Source organism: Artibeus jamaicensis, unplaced genomic scaffold, assembly GCF_021234435.1.
Source record: "Artibeus jamaicensis isolate MK-2021 breed Jamaican fruit bat unplaced genomic scaffold, CSHL_Jam_final contig_923, whole genome shotgun sequence".
In the NCBI taxonomy this organism is placed as follows: Eukaryota; Metazoa; Chordata; class Mammalia; order Chiroptera; family Phyllostomidae; genus Artibeus; species Artibeus jamaicensis.
Genome location: NW_026522014.1, coordinates 694,878 through 720,978, shown reverse-complemented (window position 1 = coordinate 720,978; position 26,101 = coordinate 694,878). Strand labels below are relative to the sequence as shown.

General features: G+C 42.1%; 1 protein-coding gene across 3 annotated transcripts in view; it reads right to left on the bottom strand.

Annotated features, from left to right (window-relative positions):
- Window positions 1-2,474: 2,474 nt before the first annotated feature.
- The window catches only part of CDK14 (cyclin dependent kinase 14), a 562,452-nt gene continuing 538,825 nt past the window's right edge, over window positions 2,475-26,101 (bottom strand). For all 3 annotated transcript variants that reach the window (XM_053655082.1, XM_053655085.1, XM_053655084.1), the window contains one exon: window positions 2,475-5,852. The gene's annotated coding sequence lies outside the window, so the exon portion shown is untranslated. The remainder of the gene's footprint in view (window positions 5,853-26,101) is intronic.

The following is a 26,101-nucleotide window of genomic DNA, read 5'->3' as shown; positions in this document are numbered from 1 at the left end:
GCCTTCCCCAAGGATCTGGGTGGATGACACAGCCTTCCTTTGAGGATGCAAGGTACCCAGTTACCTGGTTTGGCTGGAGAAGGAGAGAGGACAAAGAATCATTGATTGTTTCACACTGTATTATGATGCATAAAGCTAAGTTTCCATTGAATCTCTCTAAATCCTCGAACCCCTGGCTCAAACACGTGTCCCTAGCCGTCCCGGCATTGACTGCATCTGCCAGGAGGGCACACCTGGGATTGTCCCAACCCAGACCTCTGCGGAGACCCCCGCTGGGTCCCTTCTCAGGATACACTCCAACAGGGGACCCTCACCCCGTCTCTGCCCAGCGTGCCCTCCGTAATTATTGGCGGTCTTGCGGGGAAGGAGGAAAAAAGACAACTCTATCAGAATCCCATTCTCCACCAGCACAGTCAGCAGCACTGGCGGAGGCTGGCTCCGGGGCTGCGCGGCTGCTCCCGGCTATTATTGCGCCGGGCTCTCTCTCAGCAGGACTCAGCGCAGACAATATAGCACACCGAGAGCGTGGGGGACGGACGGTAAATACGAGGCCTTGGATTTTTTAAATCTTGTCGGTTTTCCCCCTGATTTGTGTCCTTTATCCTAGACCCCTCTGCGGTATAAGCTTCTCAAAGCTAATGCCCATAACGCCACCACCCACTGGTAGCAGCAGGCTACTGGGCCACGGTGGGGTTCTCACTGCGGAGATTTACAATCCTGCCATTATGCGGCATCTGTACGTGTCAGCCCGGCGGCGCAGGGCTGCTCTCACACCTTCCCCGCTGCTTTCTCTGCACTGGAGGCCCGACGGCGGGTCTCGGAGCGCCCTGCTCCTGACCCTCTTTGCCTTTGCGAGCACACACATCCTCCAACCTGGCAGAGCGGGCTAGCCATTGCCTTAAAAAAAAAAAATGGAAGGAACGGTGGGCCCTACGGAACTAGGAGCTGATTGTCATCTGTACTGCCGCATTTAAAGAGTTAAAAAATATTTTCCAAAGCTATTTCTTTGCCCTCTTGTAGATATTAGTCCTCCGCTTTCATCTTTCTGTTTTAAGGGCTCGTGGGATTAAATGAACCCTGGCACATAGCCAGGCTCTAAAATGTGAGCCCACAGTTGAAGCTGCTGGGAAGACCTGGGGGGGGGGGCCGCTCCTGTGGCTGGGGGGGGGGGGGGGGGCGGCAGTGGCGTACATTTTGCTCCCTTGAAGCAACTCCAAGAAACACGTTGTTCTTTTGACATTCTATAATTTTAATCAGTTTCCAGAGTCATATTTCTTCCCCATTTGGAATTCGTCCATTACCACTACCTTGGGTACCATGAAGTCTTCCCCATTTCATGTCCCCCAATCCGCAGGACTGCATGACTGTCTGGCACAGATGAGTCACAGCTTTAGGGGAAGTGGCAGGGGCAGGGGCGGGGATGAGGATGCAGCGGCTCTTGTGAGCTTTGCTGGCATGGAACATGCATCAGCTGAGAATGCTTTTGTTTGCTCTTGTGAGAGTGTGAGTTTGTGGAGGGCTTGTACACTATGCAGACACAGAAGTTCTCCCACAGGAGCCAGGGGAGGGAAGTCTGAGGCAGGGGAGGGTCTGCTCAGGGGGAAACCAGGGGTTCTGGGTCCTTTTCTGTTTTCTTTCTACTGTTGACACTATTACAGATGTCCCTTCCCCCTCCTTTGCCCACCCTCAGAAGCCTTTTAACATGAGACTTGAACTTTGATTTTGACCTTCAAGGGTAATTATTTTTAATTCACCAAATATCATAGCTATACATTGATGACTGTATCCGACATGAACTCTAGCAATTTATCGACTTATGGGGGGTTCATTTGGAGTTATTGAAGCTGACGGATCCGACAAGAAGGAATTGATGATAGAAATGACACCGGTCTCCAAGGCAACACTGTCAGTCCCCGTGGGGCGCTCCCTGCCCACTCAGGTGCAGGCCCCACTTAGCTAGTGCACAGGTGTGCTCAGCTAGAGGAACAGAAATGCTTCTGGCAGAATGTCTGCAGGCTGAAGCTTTGATTTATATTCAGTGGAGAGTAATCTACACACCTCCTCTTAGTATATGTGCAAAAAAGAAAAGAAAAGAGAAAAAAGAGGTACTAAAAGATGAACAGGAGTGTCACTAAACAAAACCAGACAGGCCCCACATGGGTAGAACACATGGTGAGTGGCGGTAGGGACCTGGGGGGTATCCCATCCAGCTCATAAGAATTGATTTGCAGAGCCTCTACCAGTTTACCTAGATCTGGCCTAGCAACTCAGGGACCAGGAGGGTCTCAAAGACTCCTGAGATGTTCCAGCTAACTCCTTCCTTCCCACACCCAAGAGGACTGTGTGTTTGGTCTCTTATTTCCCTCTTTGAGAATGGTTGTGTCTAAGAGTTTTCAAGATGATGTTTCTTTGCCACAGTATATGGTGTTTTGGGTAACGGCCAACAAGATGTATCAAGAACATTTACAGAGATTCTGCTATATTTTATTCCATATCATGTTACAAGAAAACAACAGTAACAGCTGACAAACCATTACATCTTTCATAATACAGACAAATTACAATTGGTAACAAATATGCAACATGTATTATTCCATTCTCCTTGCTATGTGTCATTTTGAAGTATAATAGTTTTCTGAATGATGCTAGCACATTTCTTAGGTACCAACTCTTGTTAGAAAGTACACATCTCAGTGTATCATATGGGAAAAAAAGATAAAAATAAAAAAATCCACTCCCAATTAGAGAATGTAGATTTTATATGTGCCTCTAAAATATGCTGCTGCAGGAAGGGAATGAGAATAGAAGATTGCTGATTTTTTTTTTGCCTTTTTTTTTGTGTGTGTGTCTATGAAAATTGCAAGGCAGTGACCTATGTGGCTCCCCTGCCTACAAGCCAGTAAAGGAGATGGAGGTTATGCACAATTATGCAGCATATCCCTATGTATAGGGGCAGGCAATAATCTACCCCAGTATGTACAGCCTACACGTCCTCTTATATAACAAAGGTTACAAAACCAGTAATATTCACAGATGAGTATCTTATAGAGACGCATAACCTCAGCTATGGATTACACCGCCATCAGGTACACACTGAGGAAAGGACACCCAGAGGCTCACTTCCCCTGCAAGCCTGGAGGTGCCCCTGGAAACTTTTCTCATTGCTCTTACGAGGTAGAAATAGCTTCTCACCCTTGAATCCGCGGATGGATAGCCACCCCTGTTTTATGCCCCCCCCCCATTTCTTTTGAGCACTGCAAACATTTTTTTCATGTCCTTCATAGCTTGTATTTTTAAGTCAGTCATACTGTTCCCTTAAGGACGTGGCAATGAAGCCTCACACTTCCTTTCAGAATACTGGGCGCGCAGTGATGCTGCGCTGACCGATCCCCATGCTAACGCATCCTTACTAGTCCAGCTGTTTGAATTCAAACTACTCCTTCATATAAAAATATCTCACAAAGCATTCCAGTGCTTTCTCAACAGAATAATACATCTGCTAGTGAACACATTCTGCCATGATTTTCATGGCCTTCCTCAGCTCCAGAAGGTGGGGAAAGAAGGGGAAGGAGAACGAGATTGCAAATGGGAGAGGGAAGGAGAGAGACAAACCAAACTTTGGGTGTTCTGTCCCGGTGGCAGGGATGGGGAACTGAAAGTTCCTAGGGAAGATCTTCTGAGTGGTGTGTCTCTGTCATAAAACAGACCCCGCCACTGAGTGCTATTATGTTTCATTTCTCAAGGGAAGTTGCCCGTGACAGGGGTTCAGATCACTGAATGATGCTAACATTCCTAACTGAAGTCTGTTAACACTAAATATTTATTAACAGCAAGATATAATCATCAGTTGCTCTTGGTTTACACTTCGTAAAAGACAAAGTTATGCTCTCCCACAAATGAATAATTCAAGAGAAATCACAGGCCAGGCTGTTTTAAATTGTGTGGAAGGTTTTCTTCTCCACATTCACTGTAAAAAAAAAATCCTAATTTCAATACATGTTAAATCAAAATACCTCCAAAGACTTCCAGTGAGTTGGAATGTATGAAAGGAAAATGGGAAAGGTTTCTAGGTAGCGAAGAGTAAACACTCTGGCCTTGGGTAACTTTTGCTCTCTTGAACCTCTATCAGTAAGTAATTCATCACTTCACACTTGGAAGCTTACGATGAATGCTCCTTCTGGATAGGATGGATTGTGGCCTTGAATATACTATATACTCACAACCCACTCCAGGGAAGGGACCATGTTAATGTTTAGGAATGCTGGGTCTGATTCTCTAGGTTAACTGGGTTCAGCTACAGAAAAGTGTCTCCCTTACCTGACTCTTGGAGAAAGTCTTTGTCAAACTGGCTCACAATTCCTAGACCTGAGGCCCAAAGTGTGATGCATTTCAAGTTCTTGGTCTCTCCTTCTTTCTGACTAATAGGAAAATGTAAAATGATGTACATGAAGTATTTCCATAGGAATTCGTGTCCCGAGGAGCTAGGTTGCATGCTTCAGATGCTCGTCCCAACCACCTCTCAGCCTCAGTATTATCTGGGCTTCTGCAGCGAGGCCCGTGCCCCTGGCAGACAGCCTACATCAGACAGCCTTCCGTCCGGATCAAAGCTCGGCAAATGCCCAACCCACTCTCCCCTCCATGTCACATGCCCGCCTTCATCCTCCAAAGTCTCTCAACTCCTTAAACAAGGGAAGCCGGGCCTTTCTTTTTCTCCTTCCCATGTTTAATGCAAGACTCCTGTATTGCTTCTAAAACCTGCATTCAAACATTTTCTCCAGGAGACAGTTCAAAGTTAGCATACCCAATGATGGCTTCCAGTCAGCTTGGAACGTTTTAAAAAATGTAATTGAAAGGTGCTTTGGTGTAAATGAGCCTATTTTTAACTCTGGATCACCGTGTAGTTTGCTTTTTAAATGTTAACTAGCAAAGATGGCTTTCCGAGCTCACCCAGCAGATCCAATTCTTGTGCACCCAAGGTTTAAACATTCTGTTCCTCACTCTTTTCTCCACCAAGAAAAGACAAAGTGCAATAAAAGAGTGGATGGAAAAAAATAAGATGTTGACAAGACCCAGAAAACATGTAAAAAGTTAACCTCAGTCTCCAGAGGCTGAAAAGTAACTAAGCAATTTATCCCATTTGTTTTCAATGCTTGATAGTTGTTTCTTCACTTCCGACCTACTTGGAAAACAGTCATGCTATGTGGCTTGCCAATAAATGCTAAGCAGATTCTGTTATCCTATATAAATGTGTGGTATTTCCAAGGGGAAGAAAACACCACACTTGCAAATGTCCTCCAAAGGTAGGCGACACGTGGGACCCCAGGGCCCGGGAACAAGCTGCCGAGTCAGTGAGCGAACACGGGTTTGCTTTAGCTGCACGTTTCCTTCCCAGTCGTGGCAAAATGTGCCCTGCTGTCAAGGAAAGCACACATTGTTTTAGGCCCCCGTGTGGCTTTCAAGTACGGATATTACTGAAGAAGTGTGAACTCCAAGTGTGTTGTCTTAATGTATTTAAGACATGGTTGGTAAAAGCATAAAAACCTTTACAGAGACGCTGCTGTGCTGCAGAGGGAAATCAAACAAAATCATACACAAAAGACTGAGAAATACATGCCATGTGTCAGTAAGCAAAGCTTAATCTTCACATAGTTCTTGGAAATCACAAGGTATCCAAACGCGTGCAAGGTTTTCAATAAATTGCAGAGAAAACAGGGTCTTGCCAGCTTCAATTTCCTTGTAAGGGAAATCCACCACAGGGAGAGAAAGGAGACTGATCCGTGGTTCCTTTCCTATTATTGGCCACTTCGTTAATGCTTTTTTTTTTCCCTTCCCAGAATGATGACAACTTAATCCTGAAAGGAGGAAAAGAGCAAATTGTTATACGGTTAAAAAAAAAAACCCAAAAAACTTACATCATTCATTTTTCCTAAATTACATGAGACTTCAAACTTGGTTCAGCCAAAGGGAGCCTATCTGCCCTCCCCACAGCCAGCAACCCGAGCACCTGGATCCGAGGCAAAGCGTCTCTTTCACCAAACTGGTTCTCAGAACATGGTACACAAATGTTCCGACTACACTTACGTTCCCTCAAAGAACTGAACTTCATGGACTGACATGACCCAACATCCTCTTGGATTAATACAGAGGACTCAGCAAATTCCCTTCCCCAAACCATCAGCAGTGATACTGGTCTTAACTAAGTGCCCAGAACATCATTACAGATCATTCAAAGGACATATCATGACATTCGTTTTATGAAGAAGAAACAGAAAAATGGACCACATAATGCTTTTAAAAATCCGGCTGCCTACAACGTCTCTATTGCCTATCATCAGACCTAGTTTCAGGGGAAAGAAACTTGGCCAGCAGGACCTGCACTGCCAGCCTCCTGCCGACTTCCTGCCTGTGGCTGTGCGTTTTCAATGATGCCTGCTTAAACTTGGTGACTACGTCCACGTGAATGGGTCAAGAAGAGAGGAGGTTTGCTCTGCTCCTGTCCACATTTCTTTCTGGTCCTTAACCATTTTCATTGGGTCTCTAAGATGGGGAAAAAATGTTTTGCCAGGACAGGTGAAAAGAAACACTCCTAGGTTCACGTCACTTAACTCAGACTTTCGACCCATCAGTCCACCAAGTCCCAGAATCAACTCATCTCGGTTCAGAGGCTCAAGGTCACACGACCAGATTAGGCCTGCCTGTCCCCTTCTACAGTGGCACATTGTCATCTTCGGGGGCAGAGAAGAAACCTTGGCTTTCTGTGGAGAAAGCCAGTGCAGTCACCCCCCTCCCCCGGCTGCCCATGTGGGCTGTAGTGCCCAGGGCATCATCCCTGCACGGCACTACCTTGACCAAGAGAGCACAAAACTCCAGCCCTCCAGCTGAAAGCAGTACCTGCTCTACCTGCTGCTCGTATCTCCTGCTTACTATGACGGTTTTTTGGAAGGTTAACCTTCCATCCCTTTTTTTAAAAGGAAATTGTGCTGAAATTCATATAACAAAATTAACCATTTTAAAGCATATATTTACAATGTCATGTAACCATCATCTCTATCTTGTTCCAGAACATTTTGTCATCCCCCAAAGAGACCCCATATACTTTAAATGGTTACACCCTTTCTCCCCTTGTCCAACCATTGATTTACTTTCTGTTCTACGTAATTTATCCATTCTGGATAGTCCATATAAATGGAACCATGCAATATGTAGCCTATTGTGTCTGGCTTCTTCCACCTAACATGATGTTTTTAAAAATCATCTGTATTTTATCATGTATCAGTGCTCCATTTTTTAGTGTAAATAATATTCCATTTTATGGATATCCCACATTTTGTCGATCCATTCAGGAGTTGGTGCACATGTGGTCCATTTTCAAATTTTGGCTACTGTGAATAGTGCTATGAATATTCTTGTACAAGTATTTATTTGAGTACCTGCTTTCAATTCTTTGGGGTAAATAATACTCAGGAGTGACACTGCAGGGCAATTCCACGTTTAACTTTTTGAGAAGCTGGCCCACTGCTGCCCACGGGGGCTGCACCATCTATGTTCCCACCAGCCCCATACAAATGCTCCACGCCCTTGCCAACATTTGTCCCTTTCTATCCTCTGTTTTTTCTTGATTGTAGACAGACATCCTTGTTGGTATGAGATGCCATCTCACTGTAGTGTTGATTTGCACTTCCCTAATTATTAGTGATGTTGAGCACCTTTTTATGTACTTCTTGGCCATTTGGCTATCTTGGGAGAAATATCTATTCTGGTCCTTTGCCCATTTTTAAATTGAGTCGTTTGTCTTTTTGTTGTTGAGTTGTAGTATTCTTTATAGAGTTGTATCTTTTTTTTAAATCTTCACCTGATGATATTTTTCCCCATTGTTTTTAAAGAGAGAGGAATAGAGAGAGGAAGGGAGAGAGAGAAACAGTGATGTGAGCAAGAGAGAACAACTGACTGGTTGTCTCCTGTATGCACTTGCCTGGGCCACTGCCTGAACTGGGACTCAAACCTGCAACCTAGGTATGCATCCTGACTGGAAATCCAACCCACAAACATTTGGTTCTGGGTGGCACTCCAGCCAACTGGGTCACCCTGGCCAGGGCTATATATTGCATCTTGATTTGGAAATATTTACTGGCATTCTGTGGATTGCCTTTCACTATGTTGATAGTGTTCTTTGAGGCACAAAAACTTTTAATTTGGATGAAGTCCAACTTATCCATTTTTTTATCTTGGTGTCATATCTGAAAATCCATTGCCAAATCTAAGGTTATAAAGATTTACTCCTAGGTTTTCTTCTGAGAGTTTAGTCCTTAGATTTATATCTTTAATTCATTTGAGTTCATTTTGGTATATGGTGTGAGGTAGGGGTAACATTTTATTCTTAAGAGTTCTCTGTCCTCAGTGACTGAGCCAAATGTAAAAAGTCCTTACCTTAAGTTTCTAGGAAATGTGTGGGGCCAGAAGGAGGTGCCTGGGGTAAATGGATACCACACAGGCGCCCTTTGCTACCACTAAGTTCAAACTCCTCAGTTCTCATCTCAAATACCTGCTACTCGTGGAACGGTTCCCTATGTGGCTCACCTGGCCACCCCTCTCCTCTGCCAGGTTGCCCAGATGTACCTTTATCCAACCTCTTCTTAAAAGGTCACTACCCTGGCAGAAACAATTACATGGAAACTACTGCCTTAGCTCCCATCCCACACCGAGATCTTCCAGGGAAATGAAGAAAATCTACCTTTTGCCTTACCTGTTGCTCCCATGTAATTAATCCTGCATTCTGATTTAGGTCTACGGCACCTTTTCTGAGGCTCAGAACATCAAGGTGGGAAAGAGCGCCTGTCCCCGTGGCACTTAACCACACCTATCTACAGGCATCTTCATCCAGTCCCCAAACCCACCATCGACCTTGATATTTTTATTAAGCAGATGGCAGAAATGCCTGTCTGTTCCATGTCACTTGGACAGCAACTGAGATTCAAGCTCTTCCAGGATGCCTTCCCACCCTGGCCAAACCAGAGTGTGGGTTTGCCCTGACCCCTGCTTGCCTAGGCATGGAGGCCCTCCAGCCACATCCAAATGATGCAGTCATTCTCTGGCTTTCCTCCACTCTACCACTTTAATCAACAGGATGTAGGCCTGGTCTTCAAGCTGACCACTTAAACTAGTCACCCCATTTAGTCCCTCTTCAGGTGTGAGGGCACTGCCTGCGAGGGATCAAGTAAGAGGGCAGGTGGCATCATTGTGTCCTTGATTAAGCTTGGTTTTCTTGACCATTCTGCCCTTAGAACATAGCTCAGACCCAGCTCGGGACTTGGTCCACAGTTGTTGAATGGATAGGAAGGGAAAAGGTAGGATCTGAACACTAGGGGGGTGGAAGATGCTCTCCCACGCAGTTTCCTCACGGCGCACCGACTGAGGGTGAACGCTGTGCCCGAGCTCCTGCTGGAAGAGCACATTGCCGGGGGGCAGAGTAGGCCACCCACCAAAGACCGAGAAAGGTGGGTAGGATTAGCACCTTCCTGTAGGCCAGCCTTTTAAAAACCCATGACATTCTACTTGAAAACAATGCTTTGCTTTTCAGTATATCTGATTTCAGGTAACAATAAACTATGTTGTTACCATAGTCCATGGCATGTCACTATCCTGTAGGGTTGATATACGATTTTTTTTAGCCATTGATGGTGTCTGTCCTTGTCTCTGTCCTGGTTCTTTAGGTGTACTCTCTAGAAGAATCACATGCACCTAACACAGGACATAAGCAGAACTGGATACTAGAGGATAATATATAATAGTAATTGGATAAAAATGATGAACACGGCGATTATGGATAAGTCCATGTAGTTAGGTCTGAGGTCAGACATTGAATGAAAGGATCCAATAATTTAAAAAAAGAAGAGAGGTGCCAATGAGAGCCAGATGCTTTCCCACCTCTGTGGGGTGACTCTCCGGCCTGAATTGTGCCAAGTGCCCTGACTGACACTGCTCACCAGCGGCAGGCAATGTCCCTTCTCCCTCCTTGGGTGACTTCAGTATCAGTTTTAGTTTTTGAGGATTTCATACAAGGTGGGTGAGTTTACTGCTGGAAAAATTCTTTCAAATTGAAATGTAATCTTACATGTGATGGGCAGGGATATAGGTGGAAGGACAGAGGGTATATGACGTTCACGGAGAAACGAAATATAGTAGCAATGTACATCCTTCTCTTATATCTAATGGATTATTAAAAGAGGCTGCACACACAGTGCAAATGAATAGTGCATAGAAATGATAAGCTCAGCTATGTGCACATCAACTCACAGGTGTATGAGTCATTAGATTAATGGATGCCATTTTTAATCTTGCTTTCTGCTTTTACAGTGCTCTTTCTCCAGAAATGAATGTTTTAAACAAGAAATTGGATTTTATTGATTGAGTCCTTATTCAGAAATATCTACATAGAGCTTCTCAGCTATAAATATTAATTAATTGGATTGCTGGTACCCATAATGCAACTTTGTTCTGACCCATGTGCCCTATGAACTAGATATTTTTTGGATTCAATTTTCTTAAAACCAACTGTCAGCATCATGTGATGGAGGAGATGAAAAATGAAAATGAGCAGTCCCGCTGTGCAGGTGGGTGACCTGTGGGAGAGAGTCTGCCTGGTAGGATTGTTACAGGAACCATCAGACACAGACCAATTGATTAGATCATCTCATACCCGCCACCAACTAGGCTCAAGAGACTAATTAGAGAGAGTACTGCCTGCGCAGGCACCCCATTGACACCTAATTTGCTCAGCCAAAGCCTTTGGGGAAAATGTATTATCTCTGCAGCTGCACTTCATGCATTTCTGATTTGAGGCATAAGCAAGGAGTGCTTCATCACTCTTTTGACCAAACTGAATGTAGAGCCCTTAAGTGCTAAAAGCAAGCAAACAGACCAAAATTAAAAATGGGCCAGGCTCTTTCTAATTCCCTTGGTGCTCCCTGTTAAGTCTCCTTGTGTACATACACACACGCACACACCTGGTTTACACACGTGCAGTTTGGTCGCCCATGGGTTGACACAGCTGAGGGCCCCAGTTCGGGGTGCTTCCGTGTGATTGGATGGTGTCTCTTTTGTGAGCCTGTTTACCCACTCTAAGGTATTGTGTTTGTTTTATTGCTTTTCTTAAACTATTAAATTTTTTTCCTGCTGCATTGCCCCTCCACAAAGTATTTGTTCTTCTACAGGCAGACTTTGGCCCATTTTTTGTTCCCCCTCTAAGCCTTCACTGGGGAGAAGTGATTGTTTTGGTTCCAAATTAAAACAGCTGTAGATTTTCCTTTCATCGCCTACATTGTGGAGAGGATATTCACTGGGATGTACATGGAGCTGTAGGGTAATCCGCTTGCTTCTATTCCAGAAACTTCTTTGTAAAGGTGCCTGACAGAGAGGGTAAGATGACTAAATCTGACGGAGAGAAAGCTACCTTACCATAGTAAAGACGGTATGGAATTATAAAGTAATTAGGTTCTCTTCAAGAAAAACAATGTACATCATTTGAGCAAGTTTAGCTTTTATCTGCTTCTACCCAAGAATAAAACTAATGCCAACCTTCTTTTCTAATGTAGAATCCAAGTCACTGGTATATCAGGAGGCACTTAAAGGTAGGTATGTAATGAATTACATGCTTTAAGAAAGGAAATAAAAATTAAAACTCCAGACAGTGTGAAAAAAATAGGGCATCTTTGTGCCAAATCCGGTGGTTATGGCAAATGAAGTCCCCTGATGCTGGAATAAAAAACACACACAAGAAAACAGGTAGGAGATGCTATGGTGGTGTCCTAGGGCAGACTGACTGACTGAATGCCTTTCCGCTCACGTGTGGGAGAAATGACCGTACCCACATGTTCTGGCAAATTAAAGTGCTGCTTTGTAATTTTCCCATTTATCTTATTCTTAATAATTCAGTGAAGACTTTGGGAGATAATTTTAGGTACTTTTTAAAGTGCATTCAAAACTGTCCTAAATTGGCATACAGGTATTCCAAGGATTCCTGTAGCCATCGGAGCGAATGTTGGTTTGGAAGGAATTTGGAAAGTGATTGTAGGAGCGGTGTTTGAAAGTAGTTAGAAAACCTTGGCCTTAACGAACACATAAAAGCATCTACGGAATTTATTCTGTTTTCATGGAACACAGAGCTCAGAAAGCTTCTTTTCCCCAAGTACCATATTAATATGAGTTCTCAAGAAAAATAAAACCTACCAGGATGTGCCAGTTTGGGTTCAATTTTGCTTAAAATACTAAGAAAAATGCCCAAGCGAATATTTTGTACCCAAGTCATCTTCAAGCAGAGTTGGCTGAGTTGGCTTCTGCAGAAAAGTAGGTTTACAAATAAGCCTGAGCACCGAGGCAAGTCCAATTCTCCAAAGTAAAAACACCCTGTTACACACACACACACACACACACACACACACACACGTGACCTTTACCATTGCTATCTGTAAAGCACGTGCACCCCAAATTTATACCATAGACCTTAGATGGATGTTGGACTCAAAATGAGAAATTTTAAACTTCATATTGATTTCAAAAAATCTGCGACAGCTTACTTTCTTCACTTTTTTTGAGTGAGTTTAATTATGTTATGATTTGGCCAAAATACAGGTTTTCTTTTAGAACACCTAAAAGCAGTGTTTTCCAGTTACTTGACATTGCATTGAAGCTCTTTGGGGGGGTGGGGAGAAGTGGGATGAAACAGAAGGGAATAGAAAATTAGTCAAATCTACTTCTGTAACTTATTTCTGGTTTATGATAATCATGCTTCTTTCCCCTCTCAATGAGAGCTCATTTTTGAGGCCAGCCAGAGAATATTAATTAAAATGAATGCAGGCATAGACAGGCTTTTGTTTTAGGCTTAACAGAAGGTCCATCATTCAAAATAGCCTAAATCCTTTAAGTTGAAAGCTGTTTGGTAACATCCATATGGATGCACAATGCACTAATTGCAGCGACTTTGCACATTTTAAGCTTCATGCCAAAGTGGTGATCTTCATTAAAATGTTTTAGTCAAAGCTATAAGTCTGACATTTCAAAACAAAGCATTTCTCACACAAGGAGACTGACTTAACATATCATTTTAATAATCATCATTATCAATGGACATTTATTGAAACCCCCATTAAAGACCAGGCATTATATGATGTATAATTAGCTGTGGTTGAAAAGAATGCTCTATTTTAATGGTGTGCCTACTTATTAAATCAAATTTATGTAAATACAAAACCCTGGTCATATTTTAGACACATGTGGACTAAAAGGATGGCAATTCTGGGAGTATGTCCTATGTCAGAGAGGCAAAAAAGCACAGGGAAGTAATGATCCAGGTCTTGTAAGAACTACCAAGACACAGTTAATCTTTTAAAAAGATTATATATATAAATATATATGTATTCATATATATGTATATGTGTATATCTATTCATATATAAAATCGTACACACATAAATATACTTTAAGGCTTGAAATAGCTCATTGAAACAGTTTTAACGGCAAAGCTAAGAATAGAAAAGGCTTCATCCAACATGGCTCATTCTTTTCAAAGATTTCATATTTGAAGCTTTATTTGCTCGGCATACCTTTACAATCGACTGGCTCCCAAGTGGGCATAAGTTAATTAAATAGGGTCTACACACTTTAACCTTTCTTATATATTACAGTCCTACTAAACTGTATTTGAATAAACCAAATACAAAGTCATGTAACCCAGCAGTGTGTGCCTATTTAAAAACTTAAAACATAAATCTCATAAACACTTCTGAAGTATTTAGCAGTCAGAGAAACATAAGGGTTCAGGTCTAACTTTAATTAAAAGATCTGAGAGATGTGACTTCATTTGGGGGTGGATTTTTTTTCATATTAAAACTTGCCTAGTATTATTATCCAAAGCATCGAGGTGCAGAAAGTTTTCATGCTAAAGGCTTTGAATTAAATATATGGGATGACCTACAATTTGAATTTGTCTCATGAACCATCTGATTCAGCAGAAATTTGCAAAGCTAAAACATGCATTTCTGGGGCGTAAAATAGATGACCCATGGTTGGTAAATAGAGAATGGTGTCAGCGTAAACTAAAAGCCATGTTGGTTCATGGGAGAGGTTCCTTTCCAATGTGAAGGTCTGAGCCACCAGCTGGCATGGGCCGCGTGCAGGAGACAAACACATTTGCATGCCAGCTAAGGAGGTGTATGAAACTGCACTTGTGGTCCATTTACCCCACAGGCTTCCTCTTGCTTGGTTGGATCACATGCTCTATCTTGGAATTAACTGTTTATTGTACAGTTCTTCTGGATCTTGGCACATTTCACCCTTTCAGCCAAAGTTCGACATCCCCAAACCTTTCATCCGGCTTCTTTCACCTGTAAGTTGTGCTAGTGTTTTTATTAGTGTTTTTTTAATGGCTTGTGTAAGTGTTACATGCTAGAGATGAAATTTTTGTGTCCCCCAGGGTGCATAAGTTGAAATCTAATCCATAACGTGATCGTGTTTCGAGGTGGAGCCTTTGAGAGGAAATGAGGTCATGAGAGCAGAAACCACATGAATGGGACTAGTGCCTTTTTAAAAGAAACCCCAGCAAGAAGGGGAAGAGAGTCCTCACCAGACATCATCTGTCGGTGCCTTGATCTTGGACTTCCTAGCCTCCAGACAGTGAGAAATAAATGTCTGTTGTCTATAAGCTGCCCAGTCCATAGTATTCCATTATAGCAGCACCAACAGATCAAGTTAAGCATATTTTGATTGGTCTGCCCTTTACTCTATTTTTCCCTGTAAGTTATACATTTTTATTACGGTATTTTGCTGAACCCAGGTAGGAGCATGGATGTCATCCTATCGCAGGAACATCTATTCTTGTGAGGCACATTTGGATGCTGTCACGTGCTGACACATTGTGGACACTGCCATAGCGTACCATTTCCATCGGGATGTGTCTGCCATCAGCAGGAAGCGTCCAACAGGGCCATGCTGAGGGCTGCCGACACCAGAGAGCCAGCTAAGTTCCCCACCAGCTCTTTCCCACATGGCTGTGCTCCAATACAAACAGTGCCAATGGACGACTCTCAACAAAGGACAAACCACTGAGTACCAACCCACGGAGACTAAGCCTTTATCTACATGCAAAGTATCTGATAGGTATTCTCCACAAAATTGTAATTGGTTATTTTAAAGTATTCTGATACTAGTTATTCTACTCTAACAAGCTGCTGTATTTCAGTAGTACTCAAGATGCATTCTAATACATACAATCATGACATCTAACTATGTAATGAGTACCATCAGGAGAAGCGAACACCAGCACTGTGTGCTCACGCAGCGTTTACTCCTATCCAAAGTACACGTCCATTTATTCCCTCATTCAGGGAAAGTGCCTGAGAAACAGGACCACGACCTTCAGAAGAGAAGAGGTTTTCTAAACCACTTTAAAAAAAAGCTCTAATCCTTTTAGTCACTGGTTCAGTGTCTCCTGGCAAACTGGCAGCCAGAGGTCTGCTCCCCGTGTAACTGCCCACGGCACTCACTTCACAGCACTCCTTTACAGGAACTGGGCTGACTGCCTGTCCCGGGTTTTAGCGTGAAGGGGATTTCCAGGATGCAGAACTTTCCATCTTGCAAGTGGGGGAAAACCAGAATGAGTTGGTCACCCTAACAGAAACAACAGGAGTGATATGTTGTAATTCCCAAGTTTATTATAAAAACAGAGCCAGCAAGCTTGGCACTTGACTACATGAACTAAAACACATTGACATTCCAATCTCAAGATGTGCATCACCGAAGCATTACAGATGCTAAACACTGAGAACGGCAAAAGATTTGATGATGAGAAGGTGGGAACTGAGCCCATGGCCTTCTCTCCTCTCAGCCCTTCTAAGGAAATTTTCGCTTCTTGACTCTATGTTTTAGACTCTACCCCCCAAGTTTCTCATTGAAGCCATGGAGGATCCCACTCTAATGAGGCTGCCGAATTCAAGACCGCAACTCTCAGGTGCACTGTCAATAAATCCATCTACTTAAATATACACAGGTGGCATGGGGGAGATGGCTAAGGCCACCACTCTCAAGTGACAAGAAGTGTAAATACTGCCTGCATCTCTGTGGCAAATGACCCCCAGCTCAGTGCACGGTGGCAGAGCCTATTTCGATGCAGAAAACACTTACTGAGCATCTATTTTTCAGCAAAGCCCAGTGTTTAGAGTGAAAGGAGAGAGTGATACAAGGGCTATTAAAGCATAATAAGGTGGTGGTTTGGAGCTGGCTTGAACTGGCTCACAAGTGTCGAATGTTAAAATTTTCAGGAATTTTGCAAGCTGGTTGTTAAACACAGTCACCCTTGAAATTGGCAATGGAAGGAGGGATTATACCATGAGCTACAAGACAAGCATGACCAATTAGGGCTTTACGGCTTTCTTTCTGGAGAGCTGGCTGTTAAATATTTACCAACACCCCACTGCTGTCCTTAGGAGCCACAAGAGTTTGGAAGGGGATGCTGGCTAAGACAACCTCTGAGTCGAAATGGAAGACAGAAGTGTCATCCCAGAGGTACCGTACAGTGAAGAAGAACTAGGCTTTGAAGGATAAATGAAAGGTCAATGTGTAGAAAGGGAGGAAGGAGAACATTCTCTAGTGTCAAGGGCCTGCAAAGTGGTAAATGGCCAATGAATGGAGCAGGCACATAATTGGATGTTAGGAAACCTGCAGGGGAAGCTGAGACTGCAGGTGTGGGTGGCGGAGCAGAGAGCCTTCAGTGCCCTGATTAGCAGTTTGGGCTTTCTCTGTGTGTAGTGAGGAGGTCACAGAGGCTGTTGAGTGGGGAGCCCCCATGTTCTAACCCAAGAACAGCTGTGCACTCTTCACATAGGCGAAGGCTCGGCTGCTTCTGTGAAGTCTGTGGGTGAACAGTTGTCTTCTTCAGAATGCTACTGAATATGATAATACAATTGGTTCCTCACATAACTGGTGGGACTGCCCACAATTCATCAGGTTTGTAGCACTTAATGGTGAAAGATCCTATTCACCTGTGAGAAATACCCAGCGTGTCTTGGACTAATGATGACAGAGAAACCAAACTTTTCCCCAAAGATGGCATTTTTCAAAATGTAGCCCATGGAGCTAATATGAACATTTTCATGCACCAGAAAGATTTTTTAGAAAATAAATAGTTTGTGGCTTTATATTTGTCTATGCACGTAAGAGAAAAGGAAAAAAAGATGTACTAACTCCTAGCTATACTACTCTGCTGTCCTTTATAACTCAAACATGATTTACTGTTTTTGATTAGCACACAACCTCAGACAGACTTTAAATTGCAGCCTTCGGGGTTATGAAACACTGTCAAACCTTTAAAAAAGCAACTGCAATGAATTAGAAAACGTCAGCAGTCTTGTCTTGCTTCACTGTGGCTGCACGATGTGGACTAGGAGTTTCAGCTCATTAAAAATGTGAAGTCTGTAATGTCTGATGAATAAGACATTCACATCAACCAAATTGGTTTCCTCCTGGTATAAAACAATTAAAGTGCCAACAGCTCAGTGGTTTAGTGGCAGAGCAAAGAACAGTGGTTGCAGGCCTGGGGTCAAACACTTCCCCTGGCAACAGAGCTGGAGAATTCGGCGGCAGTAGCCAGCATCCACCAGGCTCATGGGATTAAGCGATGCTTCACGCTTTTTTAGTGTCCACTTGTGGCAGATGGAAACAAAAGCACCAATGGAGTTAAGTGAATTGAACTCTGATTGTTAGAGGCAATGCAGTGAATACCCTTTTGCCTGGCCCCACAACAGAATCCCACACACAATGCCGTGAGTCAGGAATGTGACGTCTTCTCTTCCACACCTGTGAATGGCAGCATATCCCAGAAAGCTCTTACTTCCTCTTCACACAGATGCAAAAGAACAAAGTCATGTCTCGTCTGGGATATGTTGTTTGTTTTCCAGTCTGTTGGCATTAAAATCAGTACCCTAAGCACCTATCATGTCTCCTGATGCTCTGTTAGGTTCTTTTCAAAAGTGGTGATTTTGAACACTGGGGTCTTTGGGAAGGAAAAAAAAAGCCAAACAGATTTAGTGACTTTGTAACACTGGGGTCATTTGGAAGAAGAGAGAAAAACAGAAATAGTGCTTCATGTTATCGTGGGGGGAAAATCACCACAGTTCCATTTTAAACACAACAATGAGATAGGAGGTATATTGTAGGAAGCATACAAATGTGACACAAACAAAATAGCCCATCGGCTCCAGTAGGCTGTTTTGGTTTTGTTCCTTTTGCAAGTCTTAGAAGTAATGGCTCTGCATGAGATGTTACGAACAATAAGCCAGGGCCTGAGATGCTGAAATGGAAAGGCTCTCTGTTTCCTAATTACTAACCTCCTGAGTTTTAGTATTAGGACTTATAATATTCTCACGATTGTTGAGTACCTTGGTCCAGTCAGGATATAAAACCGCTCATGCTTGGATTAACATGGTAAAGTTAAATCTCATCTCTCTCAGTCCTTCCTTATTAGGAAAAACTCTAACAGGTTGATTTTTAGGGACTGACGTAAGTCTGGTAAAATGTAAAGAACAGAGCACATCTTTTTTTAGCTCCATGGGATCCAGTACGTTTCAGACCACATACTGGAGATGGGTGATTCAGATAAGATAAGACATATCTGAAGCCGATAGGCTAGAAGGGAATTACTAAGATTAATGGTGTGAAATCAAGCAAAGAAATATTCAGAGGGACTAAGAAACAAGTAATGGCAAGAAGAGCTTTATGGTACAACAAGGTCCAAATAAAACTGCAAACACTACCCAATCTGGAAAAAATATGCAATTGTGGTCACTGCTTGGAGGTCACTGCTTGGAACACTACACATATATTACAGTAAACCTCTGGACCGTAAGTTATTTGCACTTAAAATCTGAATACAGTCCCTGACTTTCAAGTAGAAACTGGACTCTGAATTTTGATCTTTTCCTGGGCCAGCACTATTTGGCACAATGACTTTTTTGTGATGCTGGGCGGCAGCAGCAGCAAGATGATTTTGCCCAACTGAAGGCCAGTGTCGGTGTTCTAAGCCTGTTTTAGGTAGGCTAGGCTATGGCATTCAGTCGGTTAGATACATTTAGTGTCTAGATTTCTTCCTATGCACTAAAGAACGACTTCTGAATTAACTCAATAAATAAGTTATAAAACCAACTTTCATTCATCCTTTCGACACTTGTTCTGTCTACTGTGACACAAACAGTTGTAAGTACTCTAAATGGTATGGCCACATATTTCCCCAACACTTAAAAGTTTTTTTCAAACAGAGAAAAATAAAAGAATTAACACAGTAGACATCCACATACCACTACACAGATTCTTCAACTAACATTTTGAAATGTTTGCTTTGTCACATAACTATTCATCTGCCTTTCCTTCTACCTATCCATTAATTCATTCTATTTATTCTGATGTGTTTCAAAGTAAGTTGCAGAAATCAGCACAATTCATCCCTACACACTCATATCACTAATTAGAGCCTAATATAGATTTGCGTTTTTTAGGTAAATTTTACTTATGCTAAATTGCGCAAATTTTAAGAACATTGTTTGATGTTTTTAATAATATTATACATAAAATGTTACATTGCTAATAATAGGAGAGATTTATTTATTGATTGATTGATTGATTGATTTATCCAGAGGGGAGGGAAAAAGGGAGAAAGAGGGAGAGAAATATTGATGTGAGAGAGAAACATCAATTGGTTTTCTCTCACACATGCTCCATCTAGGGACAGAACCCACAATCCGGGCATGTGCCCTGACTGGGAATCTAACCTACAACCTTTTGGTTTATGGGATGACACTCTCCAACCAACTGAGCCACTCTGGTTCAGGCCCGCCCAAATGTATTTAATGTCACCCCTCTTTTCTAATCTCATCAACTCCTCCGTGGGCAAAACACTGAAAAATACAATGCCAATTAAAAAAACACAGGCATGCAGCACTCAGATTGTAATAATTCCTAACCATTTTTGAGTAACTAATAAACGAGAACAGATGAACACCACAAAATTCTCTCTAGAAGACTGCACTCCTGTAACTACATGCAGATTGTTTTCATCCCATTTCAGTTAGCAGACTTTCTGGATCCCATCAGTAGACCCAATGGCCCAGGTCAAGGACTTCAGGATTGGCATGTGAGAGTGCTGAAGCAGTATTTTCACCAACTAGCCATAATTTTAGAGCATATTGCAGAGAAAATACCTTCCATGAAAGTCAAGTACTTCAAGGTAATTCCTTTCAAACAAGTGGCACAGTCTAGGGACACTCCTGTTAAGGAAAAAGGCTTATGTGATTTCCTATACCCTTTCTTGATGATAAACTATAACCAACCAACCAAAATCTCATCCAGTCTATGCATCATGTTTCTCTCGAGAGGGGTGGAACCTAGACCATTCTATCTGATGAAGGATTGCCAACAGGAGAAGCATGAATGGGCGTTGTGGATCCCTGTATAGGGATCTAAGTCGATGATCCTCTGAGCTGAGTCAAAAATTCTTTCTCTCCAAACACAGTCCTCCACTCTTCCATCCTTTGTCTTCTCTATTAGAGTCATCAATGATGTACCCACGTTATTACAGGATGAAAAGTAAATGGAAACTAATTTCACAGTAGGCATTCTTACTAATTATATGAAATACCATTACTAAGCACTTTATTTCATGTGCTATTTTGAGAAAGCTGAAGCTCTTAGTGACATATTCCCCATTTCTACTGTCTGGACAAAGCTCTGTTTCTCTTATCATTCATGGTGTTTCTTCTTACCACCAGAAGACCAAGTCATAGTCTTCTTTATCTGCTCTCCATGGACTGATCTGGCTTCTGTGGTCTGACTTTGGTTCTATCTTTCAGACTTGTGGTGTATCTGGACTTGACCTGTGAGCTTGGCATTCTAAGGATTCTTGCTCATTTTCATCTCCTTGGTTAAATCTTATTTACATGTGTACCCTGTTCCTCCCATTCACACAAATTGCATGGTCACTGTGTAACCATGCACAGTGAACCTGGTTACACTCTGTTTCTCTGGGACCTGTCTTGATAGCACCAAGACCCCAAGGACTGCAAATCTTCAGGAGCCAGTTATGAAGGGAAAAAGAGAATGTGAAGTCGGAGGAATCATGATTCCTCAGTCTTATTCCAATCAGCACAAGGTTGCCATGGCAACCACACTGAACTGTCCCTCTACCTTGTTCCTCCCACTGATCTGCTTGCTGCTTTGGGTGCTGAAGGGAATTTGCACAGAATTGCTGCCGTCCTCTGATTCACATAATTTTACTTTTATATAACTTAATCTTATACCATTTCCCCCCTTGAGCATTAAATAGAGACTAAAAGACCAAAATCAAAATATACATTTTTTGACCCCAGTATCCATCTCATCAAATGCAGCAAGACCAGTCCTCATCGTCCTTTTCGATGCTTCTCATTTCCTCTCCCCTGATTTGCCCTCCCCTCAGCACATGCACTCACATCCACATCCACAGCATGTGAGTGCCCGTTGCTGGGATTTTTTAAGGAATATAAAGTCTGTCTGGAAAAAGCCCAGCCATTGTTAATATAATGAGAACAATTTGTGCAATGTCAATGTAACCTGTCAGGCAAGGAGAGAGGACTGGAATGCACACGCGTGAACAATGACAACTTCACTGTACTAGTCAGTGGGGGTGGTAATACCACTGAGAGAGTGTGTGTACTGTGTGGCTATCGCATTAAAAATGACTGAACAATTAGAGCAACAAATCTGCATCAAATTTTGCATTAAGCTTGAACATTCCTCCATGGAAACTATTGGGATGATTCAGAAGGCTGCAGCTATGGGCAATTGGTGATTGGCAGCTTCATCAAGACAATGTGCCTGCTCATGCATCACGTCTCATGCAGAGTTTTGGGGCAAAACATCAAATTACCCAGATGACTCAGCCCCTGTCCAGTCCAGATTTTGCACCCTGTGACTTCTGGCTTTTCCCGAAGCTAAAATCACCTTTGAAAGGAAAGATATTTCAGACCATCGATGAGGTTCAGGAAAATATGACAGGGCAGCTAATGGCAATTTGGAGAACTGTGTAAAGTCTCAAGGTGCATACTTTAAAGAAGACTGAGGCATTATTGTCCTATGTACAGTATTTCTTATCTTGTATCTTCAATAAATCTATTTTTCATATTACGTGGCTGGATACCTTCTGGACAGACCTCATGTTCTGAAGAGAAATTTTAAACACATAGATATAAGATCTTAAGCATCTTGTAGACTTGTAATCCCTCTACAATTAAACCAAAACAGGAAGTTTAAGGAAGAACTGGACTTGGCATAGTGAAATCTAAGCTTTTTTCATTTGACATGTCTTCCTTTTTAATACTAAGACAGGCTCGCTTCCTTAAATTTTAAGCACCAAGGAAACAGGATGCTCTTTAAAGGGTCTGAGGGGATAGATGGAGAGAAAACCCTGATTGTTTTAGTGGCTTTATGAGCCTGGTGGCCACGGTGTTGCCAAGCCTGGACCACTAAGTGATGTTCCACAACAGAGAAGCATCAGGCTGAACAAAGGCCAACACAAAATGCAGTGCTGGCAGAGACCAGAGGCCAGAGACGCTGCCAGGAACTGAGCACAACAACTGAGCCCAGGGGCTCTGAGCTGCTCTGCGTGGGCAAGCACATGCTGCACCTGACGATGTGCCGAGGAGGTTGAGGACGGGGTCACCTAGGCTGCCATTTGCAACCCTCTTCAGATCTAGGAGTGTGGGGCTTGATCCCTAGTCACACGGGCAGACCCAGCTTTTTCACTTCGACGCTATCTCTTCGCTCACTTTCTTTTCTTATTGAAGTCCTTGATCCACATTCCTTTCCATGCCTGACACTCATGCGAGGCTCCCGTTTTTGTCCCCAGGCTCCTTTTTTTCCCCTAGAAAACTTTCTTGAATATCTCTGGGAGCAAAGAAAACCAGCAATGACTTTCACCCTGCCCTAGAAATGCTTTACATTACCTCTAGTGTTTGCTAACATTCCTATGGGGGTCATCAGTACTCTTCACTGACTTCCAGCTCCCTGCTTTCTGGACCTTGGGTGGAAAGCCCTTCCCAGCCCCCTTGGAAGTCAGGCGTGCCAATGGACCTGCTCTGACAAATGAAATGTGCACAGTCCTGGGGTTGCTGTAAAGGCCCACTACTCACCTTGCTGCGTCCCCTCCCCCTGCCAAGGTGACTGAGGAAGCATGTGTGGAGATACAGCCTCTGTTAACCTGTGTCGCTGAACAGAGTCCCCCATGTGACTCACACTGGACATAAAGTGTGAGCAACAAATAAACATTTATTACACTAAGCCATAGCAGACTGCAGCCCATCCTCAGTGATACAATGTCAATCAATCATGTCTAAGATAAATCATAGGCCCCTGGTCAAAAACTATAGCTGACCTGCTCTTCAGAAATCCTAGTGAGGTAGTTGGTTTTGCCATTCTTTATTCCAATAAGGGAACTGAAGGGTGGAGAGCACACATAAGTGAAGTCTGAGTAATAGCATTCTTTGAAATATAAGCATGAAAGGTCAGGTATTATCAAAAAGGATCTGGGAAGATATACACCAACTGTTAATAGTGGCTACTTTTGGGAAGGAGATCAAGATATACTGCAGGGTGGAAACTTGAAAGTTTTACTAGCTAGTCTTACGTGTTATTTGGATACTTTCTAATAAGAATGCATTTGTTAATTTTTTTGTGTAATTCACACACACACACAATGTGATGGATAACTGCTGACTTCATAACTATGCCTTGTTGACATGATAATTTCAATGAAAAACTACACCTGTTTAGTGCTTGGTTTAATTAACCAGCATTATTTAAGCTCTGCTAAATATCTCTATGTTTAAGAGAAAAATTTCCAGAGGAAAAAGTAAGAAGTAAAATATGGTCCATGCTGTACACTGCATACCCAAATTGAATTATTTTGCGATTATTTTGTTAATGATATTTATTTGAGACATTAAGGATAAATTGAAATGATAAAGAGGAAAAAGAGAGAGATGATACCAGATTAGAAAGTAATGACAAGTATCAAATACTGCTCAACCTCTTTAATTACAAAAGCAGAAGACACATGTATAAAGAAAAATCAAATAACTATATATTTTTAGGTACTTGGTCATTACTAAAATAAAGATGAAATATTCAAAGTTGCTTTTTTAAAGCATGTTTGAACCTTTCAGACATGCTTTTATCTTATCCTTTTCTTTACAGAATAAAAACTAGGTTTGACTCTCTTACTTCTAAACCAATCAACAATTACACAACATATTGACTGTTCCACAGTCACACCTTATTTTGAGGTATAGTGGCAATAAGGCAATGAAATGATCTTTTTCATCCAATAACTAGTTTCTCTATAATCATATGCTATAATGAGCACCCAGACAAAAGATTTAGACGTGGTGATTTTAATTTAAAACTTTGACTAGAGATTCTGCAATTTTTAATGTAAATGTAATAATTCCATCCTTCTTATGATTATCTATCTATCTATATCTATCTATCATCTATATTTCTAATCTATATATAAGCTAACTATCCATCTAAACACATACTGTACCTTGGCCCTGAGCTTTTAGCTCTTAGCTGGTGAACTCAGAATCCAGGGGAAGAAGTTGATAACTGAGTAGAACTCTAGGGAATTCCACTAACATTGGGGCTCTATCTTGCCCAAAAATTGCTTGTAGTTTGGGAGGAAAGAAACACTGGATTCTCTCTTCTACTTCTCTCCTCTCAATTTCATCAAGGGTTAACACTTGCATCTTGTTACACTGTTCATCATCAGTGAAAAATAGCAGGAGTTAAAATATATGAGGAACATTTGAAGTGATGCTTCTTAAAATCATCATTTAATTACAGGAAATGATGGGAATGCAGATGGGTGCAGCCACCGTGGAAAACAATATGGAATTTCCTCAGAAAACTAAAAATGGAAATGCCTTTTGACTCAGCAATTCCACTGGTAGGACTATATCCTAAGAACCTTGAAACACCAATCCAAAGAACCTATGTACCCCAATGTTCACAGCAGCACACTTTACAATAGCCAAGCGCTGGAAGCAACCTAGGTGCCCATAGGTAAATGAATGGATTAAAAAAACTATGGTGCATTTACACAATGGTATTCTATGCAGCAGACAGAAAGAAGGAGCTCCTACCCTTTGCAACAGCATGGATGGAACTGGAGACCATTATGCTAAGTGAAATAAGCCAGGCAGTGAAGGACATATGATTTCACTTTTAACTGAAACATAATCAACAAAAGAAAAATGCAAGCAAAATATAACCAGAGATACTGAAAGGAAGAACAATTTGACAGTAACCAGAGGGGAGGTGGGAGGGGATAATGGGGGGGAAGAGCTTTCAGGAACTACTATAAAGGACACACGGACAAAACCAAGGGGAAGGGTGGAAACAAAGGAGGGAGGAGGATTTGGCTGGGGTGGGGGGGAACAGGGCGGAGGGGAAATGCAGACAACTGTAATTGAATAACAATAAGAAAAAGGAAAGAAAATAATTATAGAAAATCAAGTGTCTTTTAAAAAGTTACAACGGATCACACAGTGAGTCTCAGCACTCAGGGATCACTCAACAGACATTGATTCCCTTACTTGTCCTCATCTGAAATTATTATGATCTTGACAAATAAAGGTAATATTTCATAGTAGAAAGGAGGAGAATTATGGGTTAATATGAAAGGAACACTACTGTGTTCAGAAATATGTTTGGAAGACGTTGTTGACCTTATGTCCCAAGAGATTTTCATGTACTCCCTGTAATGTTTGCCTCCACTGAAGTTTAGATGTACAGCTAACACTAAAGTGGCTGTTTATTGATTCTCATGTGTCTTGACTGCAAAATGAAAAAGAGGAATATCTTCGCTGTGGCATCTGGCAAAGAGTTTACCAGAAAAGTACTTGACTGTACTTAATTCTATATTTTTAATAAACTAGAATAATTTATTACAAAGGTGAAGAGTAATTATTGTTTAAATAAATTATAGAAAATCTTAAAGAGGTGATGATATAGAAATGATTATGTACCA